The sequence below is a fragment of the Capsicum annuum genome, chromosome 8 (assembly GCF_002878395.1).
Source record: "Capsicum annuum cultivar UCD-10X-F1 chromosome 8, UCD10Xv1.1, whole genome shotgun sequence".
In the NCBI taxonomy this organism is placed as follows: domain Eukaryota; kingdom Viridiplantae; phylum Streptophyta; class Magnoliopsida; order Solanales; family Solanaceae; genus Capsicum; species Capsicum annuum.
This window is the reverse complement of record NC_061118.1, coordinates 160,317,975-160,325,035: the sequence shown is the minus strand read 5'-3', so window position 1 is coordinate 160,325,035 and position 7,061 is coordinate 160,317,975.

The window sequence follows — 7,061 nt, the reverse complement described above, 5'->3', positions numbered from 1 at the left end:
GTGCTAAAAATAACTTGCATTGTATATTTTAAAATTAAAAAAAAAAATCTTTACAATAGGGGCTATTGTGTTGGATTTTTAAGAAGTGTGGATGAAAAATGAATAGATATTTTTTCCAAAAAAGACACCAAGAAAAAGGATGCAGTTTGAATAGGCACCTTTCGGATTGAATGGTTATGACATTTCTAATGGGTTGTGACTTTTCTGAAGAGTTGCACCTTTTCCGAAGAGTTGTACCTTTTTGAAGGAGTACACCTTTCTAAACCATTGCTTCCCTTCGTGAAGCAATTACACCTTGATGATTATAAATATCTGAATTTTTCCTCAAGTAAAGATAATTTTGAGTAAAAAAATAATTTTTTTCTTCTTCTTCTTCTAAAAACTCTCGTGTGATCACCAAATCGTTGAGTGCGTTTTGAAGTTTCTGAAAATTTGAAGTGCCGTTATTTTCAAAAAGAGAATCATTTTATCCTGGAGAAAAGATTTCATAACTTCGGATACTTTAGGGGAATAAATTTCTTAAGGACATACCGTGTATTTGGTGGACTTGATTCTTTCTTAAAGTTGATAAACAATTCATTTTGATAGTTCATTTGATTATTCATTTGAACTTGTATTTGAAGTTGTTGTAACTTCATTGTAGTCCTTAAAAGTTGTTCTTGAACTTAGTATTGAAGTTTGGATTGAAACATACAGACTTTTGTACCCGAAAAAATATAGTGTCTTTACCCATGCTAATACATGCATTAAAATTCATTGCATTTCTAATATCAGGGGTTTCCCACATATTAGTTATGCATAGCATAATACAAAATAAAGCGTATAAATAATGCTTACATTAATTATACATAGGCTGAAAAAGTATACCAAACAAGTTATTAGTAAGACACAGAGTTAAATCATGTGTTACTTTTTCTAATGCATCCTACCAACCGACCCGTGAGAGTCTGGAAACACCATGTCATACTATTACTCCTATACATGTAATTTCTTGTTTTTGATATATTACCATCCGTTCTCTGTTGTTTTCAGTTACTGTATTATTTAGTTATTGTTTTTATTTTATTTTTAAAAATATTTTATACTGTTTTTCTTATTAATTGATATATTTTTTATATCATGTATATTTTTGTAACACCCCGAATCTGGTACCCGGAACGTTACACGATGCTCATGACCCCGAAGGACCACAAGCTAACCCATGACTAATATCTGTACCTGTATACTGCATAATATACTGAATAATGCAGAAATATGAACTGAAAGGCCATAAGGTTCACATAACTGAAGTAAAACTTAACATCTAAACGGGGTATGAAATACCTAAAACGACTAAAATAACCGTCTGAACATAATAGTCTGGAAAGCCTCTAACTGACGAAACTGTCTGTGTAAGGAGTTGATGGGACATGTCCCCAACTAACTCAAACTAATAAACTAATTACTGAGGAAATAAAATGATGATCATGTCCTCGAAAGATGAGGACTCACTGCTAACTCTAACAGCTGAGACTGGAATCTACTGATGCTCTGGAGTTCGTGTCTCTGAACCTATGGTATAAGACACCATAGCACAAATGCGTCAGTACTTAGAATGTACTGGTATGCATGTGAGGTAGGCTGAATTCATGTGGTTCATATGCATGAATAATACGGGCTAATTGACTAATATGAACGTGAGAATACATATTTTCATACATAGTAACTATATCTGAAATCGTGATAACATGAGTATGCTGATGACTAACATAACAAATGACTGAATTCTGATAACTGATAACATGCGTGACTGTATCTGACAGTCCTGAATCTGATGGAACTAGCTGAGTTTCGTACTGTATCTGACAATCCTGAATTCTGAAGAACTATCTGAGTTCTTTTACTGAGACTGTGAGAGATAATCATCTAACCGACATGCCCCAAATAATGTATTATAGCTGAATTGTGGTCTAATCTATGCCCTAATTGAAAGGGTGTCAATACCGCGCCACTGGTAAGGACAACATGTGAGTAACCCTAATATAACAGGTAACTCTAGTGAGAACGGTGGGAACCCTCATATAGCAGGCTAAGCAATCTCATATCCCTTATATAGAAGGCTATGATGTTTCAACCTATGTTGGCTACATAGTTCTGGAACGCAAGGATTGCTTCTAAGAATCACGCCCTCATATAACAGGTGAGTTCCCATCCTTGGGTTTGCTCGATGCTAATTTCTACTCTCATCTGAATAGACACTGAACATGATTTACTGAACTGAACATGGACTGAGTTACTGAATTTCGTTGACTGGCGGAATACTACTGACATCTGACAACTTACAGAGTTCATGAGATCATGGAGATTTCCTAAGTCATAAGACTGTTTGAAGTCTAAGGATTCATAGCTTGACTGAGAATGTCGTGAAAATATGACATGACTCTAGGCACACAGCTAATGTTTTGGGTATAAGTACCCCCGGGACTCGATAGAAGGGAACTGACGAAGCATGACTTTATCAAGTACAAGACCCACATCAACAATACATAATTTAATAAGTTGTGGATTTCACGAAGTACAGGGTTATCATACTATCTAACATGGACGAGAATGTTAATAATCATATCATAATCTCATATTCTAATATCATGGCCATTCCGACAACCTACACATTTCACAATGATAGCATGGAAACCATTTAAACATAGGAGGATGACAAACATGTCACATTTAGCTTATGTCTTGAGCTATAAAGCATGATTCTACTTTTTCAAGCATTTTTATCAACCACCTTGCTTGCACAACTTAGGGCATAAGTGAATTCATCAAATACACATCATAAGCAACTAAATTCATGGATTTTTTTCTTGCATGGTGACATAATATCAAGATAAACACACAAAGATTTCAACTTTGAAATCAATCAACGTCAACAACATGATTACAAATAACCCACAACATAAATACCATGATTTATAGATAAAACAAGGTTCTTGTGCTTCATGGATGGAAGGAATCCATGAATGAACACAACACATACCTTAGTTCGTGATTTCGTGAAGATTGACGGTGAAACTTTCTTGAAATTGGATCTTTTATGAAAACCCTAACTTGTTCTTGAGAGAAACATGAGAGAAACTAGTATATTTTAGGTGAAAAGTGGTTGAATCACATGGTAAAGGGCTTAAATAGGGGTGGAAAGTTGATCCTTTTAACCCTGAATGCATCATTTAATTTCAGTAAATTTTTTCTGAACTGGACCCCTGGTGCAACGCGGCGCTATTGCGTCGTGTCACTGGAATTTGACAATTGGAAAACTGAGGGATGGCACGACGCGGAGCCATCACGTTGCCCCTTCTTTTACGACCTGAAACTTTGGCGCGACGCAGAGAAAATTGCGCTGAGACACTGGAAAAGGACAACTATCATTTTAGCTTGTGGCGCGACGCGCCACTGACCAATATGACACTATTTTACGACGGGAACTTGAAATAGTCATAACTTCTTACCCGGTTATCGGATTTAGGCAAATTTTATATCAATGAAAAACTTATTGAATTTTTCATGTGACAAAAAGTGAAAATCTTAAAAATACCACGTGTACCAAAGTGGATTCATCTTTCAAAGAAAGCTTTCAACCTTTTTGGGATAATTTCAAGCTTAGAAAAAAGTATGGGGTATTACAATTTTTCATAACTATTTTGATATTTATTGCACAAAAAGGAGTAATATATGTGCACTCTATCCTCGATCTCTAATTTTTACTTTTGAGATTATTTCAATTTAGCTTTTACGATATCGTCAACCAAACAAATAGCGAATATATATGCTAAATTATGGGGCAAGAGAACTTGTTGCAGTCTTTCAGTAAAACTAATATGGATATAATTTTTAAAATGAGAGATGACATCAAATTCCCTCTCAACTTGTTAGCAAAATTTACTTTAGACCCTAAACTAATCTGACAATTATTTACCCCCCTTATGAACTTTGAAGTGTATTATTTTGCCCCCTTAACGGCTGACGTGGCAAAAAACAAATAGAAGTGCGTTTTACTGAAAAAAAAGTATAATTTTTTTTAGTAGGGCCCACTTTAATCTTTTTAGCCATTATTCTTTTTTTCCTTCTTCCTCACACCCCACCATCCTCATTTCTTCTTATTCCTCACACCACACCACCCCATATCTTTTACTTTCTCTATTTTTTTATTTTTTTTCACTCCGATTCACCAAAAATGTTCAATCAAATACACAATCATAGGAAGAATAAAATATACAAATTATACATCAAATAAATTTTTATGAATATCAAGAATCAATAAACTAATTTTATTTCGCACATCAAAATCAAATTTACTGTCAAAAGTTTACAATTTTTACATGAATTTGTTCACAGGGAGATTCTACACCACAGTGTGAAAATAAAAAAAATATTTTAATTCCATTTTCGGGACCAATTAGATGAAACGACGATCGAAAAGTTAGGCACAAAGCATTTAAAGCTCCATTAACATAATCACTATTTTTAATCAAATGAACAGATTGACCAAATATACAAGGATTATCCAAAAAATCGCCCAACCTTGCTTTATGAAAATCCCATTAACAATAAGTATTTACAAATTACAAATCTAAGAGCAAATTTACCCCCCAAAAATTTGCTACAATCTTCAAATCAAATCTCCAACTTTAGGCAATCAACAAGGGGGTGAGTTGGTGAAGGAGGTGGTGGGTTGGAGTTTTGCTTATCCGAAATTTTCACCAGCCAGCGATGGCAGTGACGGTGAGCTGTTTTACGGGTGTGTTGGTTTTGATGGGCTCCGATTTTGAGAGAGAAAAAGTAAGAGGGATGGTACAAGAGAAGAGGGGAAGAGCATCGACGTTGGTGGTTGAAAGCGTGGAGCTTTATCGGCCATCGCCTTCGGCGAAGCAATGGCGGAAAAGTGGAGAAGAGAGAGAGAAGAAGAAGACGTTGAATATTTAACAAATTATATATATGTATTATCTAAAAAAAATAATTTATTTACATGGCATTGACTTGGATCCGACGTGGCTACGGCATGGCTCCAATGTAGCACGAGTATGATGCACTCTCCATAGTGAAAGTGGTATAATTTTTTTAGGATGGTAAAAAATTCATAAAAAAGTTATTTAAGGGGATAAATAATTAAAAGTGAAATTTAATGGCTAAAGTGAGTTTTCGTTGCAACTTTACGGGAGAACATGTCTTTTCTCTTTTAAAATTGATGTAATATTTTTTGTTTATATCCATGCAATAAGAATGTTGAATGATCCGCTTTATTAAATGTTGAATTTTTAACTTAGAGGAGTTTAAATCAATTCTCACTTAATAAGTTTTTCATTTCTTTTTTTCCCTAATGGTACACCTATATTCTCGAAAACTCTATATTCATCTCTACAAATAAATGGACCTTACCATCAAAGAATGTGTTGCAATAGATGATGATGATGCTTCTTTAACCAAAGATCTCGGGTTCTAGCCCTGGATATGGAAAAATATTTGGTAGGGAGCGCTACCCCCCAAATGGGGCCCTACCCGGCGCAAATGCGGATTAGTCGGACGCCAATGCAGGTACCAGGCACTGAATGAAAAACAAAATAAATAAAATTATGGACCTTTATAATGGTCCATTGTCCCCATCCAAGTAAGTTCGGAGGGTCGGGCATAATTTCAAACGAATCTCGAGGAGTCGATTGATAACTTTGTAACTTAGCAAAGTTGTTGACGCAGCTAATATCTGATGCAATAGCTTAAACGGTCAAAAGAAATGATATTTGTCTCGATAAATAACCATTGAATTTATTACTCCCTTAGTCCCAAATTACCCATCCCGAATTAAGATGGCACATTGATTAGGAAAAATAATTAATAACATGCCTAGTTTATCATAGTACCTCTATTAGATGATGTTTACAATTTAATTTGAAGAAAAAGTAATTAATGCAAAGGGTAAAACATGAAAAAAAAATTGTTTTGTCTTGATTAATGATTAAAGATAAATAAAATGGGACATCAAATTAGAAAATTTGGGATAGGTAATTTGGGATGGAGGGAGTATTTTGTTGAATGGGTGGTTATTTAAATTGTTTCTTCTTTCTACTATCTGTTATGACTTTCAAAAAAGGATTCTCTAATTTTGGATAAGTACCTTACACATATTTTACAGTACTAGTTTAGGATACGTGCGTTGCACGTGTATATTAGTTAAGTAATTATAACTGCATATAAAAATTAAATTATTGTGTGAAAGTTGCATTATTAAATATAAAATTTTAAAAGCAAAATATATTTTTCAGATAAATAGTATAATTAAATAGGAACACGATGAGTTCCTCACTTTAATTTTCTTAGTTAAAGAAGAATAATGACATGGTTTTGTAAATATGTGGACAGTCATAGACTTTAAAAAAACAAACACAACTTAATAAAAACACAACAATGAAAATTACTTACCTCCATAGACTCATATTCCGAAATATGATAATTAAAATTGTATCATTGTGAAATTATTGTTATAAAAATAACTAAAGCCAAAATGCATGCCCGCACATGAGACAATAATTTTAGAGAACTCATGTGATGAAAGAAATTAATTATCTTCCGAAAACTTAATGCCTCCAACAATAGCTAAAAGAAAAAAGATTAATGAAACATAAAACTGTATGAATTTGATATATTTTAAAACTTTAAAAATACGTTTTAATATATGATAATATTAGAAGTTGAAACTTATTGCAAAGCAATATTACGTGAGAAATAAATTGACCTAGAAAGAAAGAGGAGAAGAGAAGCACCAAACTTACACTCCCTCATTTCAAAATAGCTGGTTCTTATGAAATTGACAAGTTCATTAAGAAATCAATAATTAGAAGTACATTTTACTTTTTTATCCTTATATATTTTTTAAAAGTTCAATAATCAATATAATAATTAAATATAGAGAGAGAACTTTGGTGCAAATTACTTCATTCCATGCATCACGCCTAGAACTTGAAGTATTTACATTGAAACTATAATTTATTTTTTTAGAATTGAAATCATGTGCACTGTTCCATTACTCT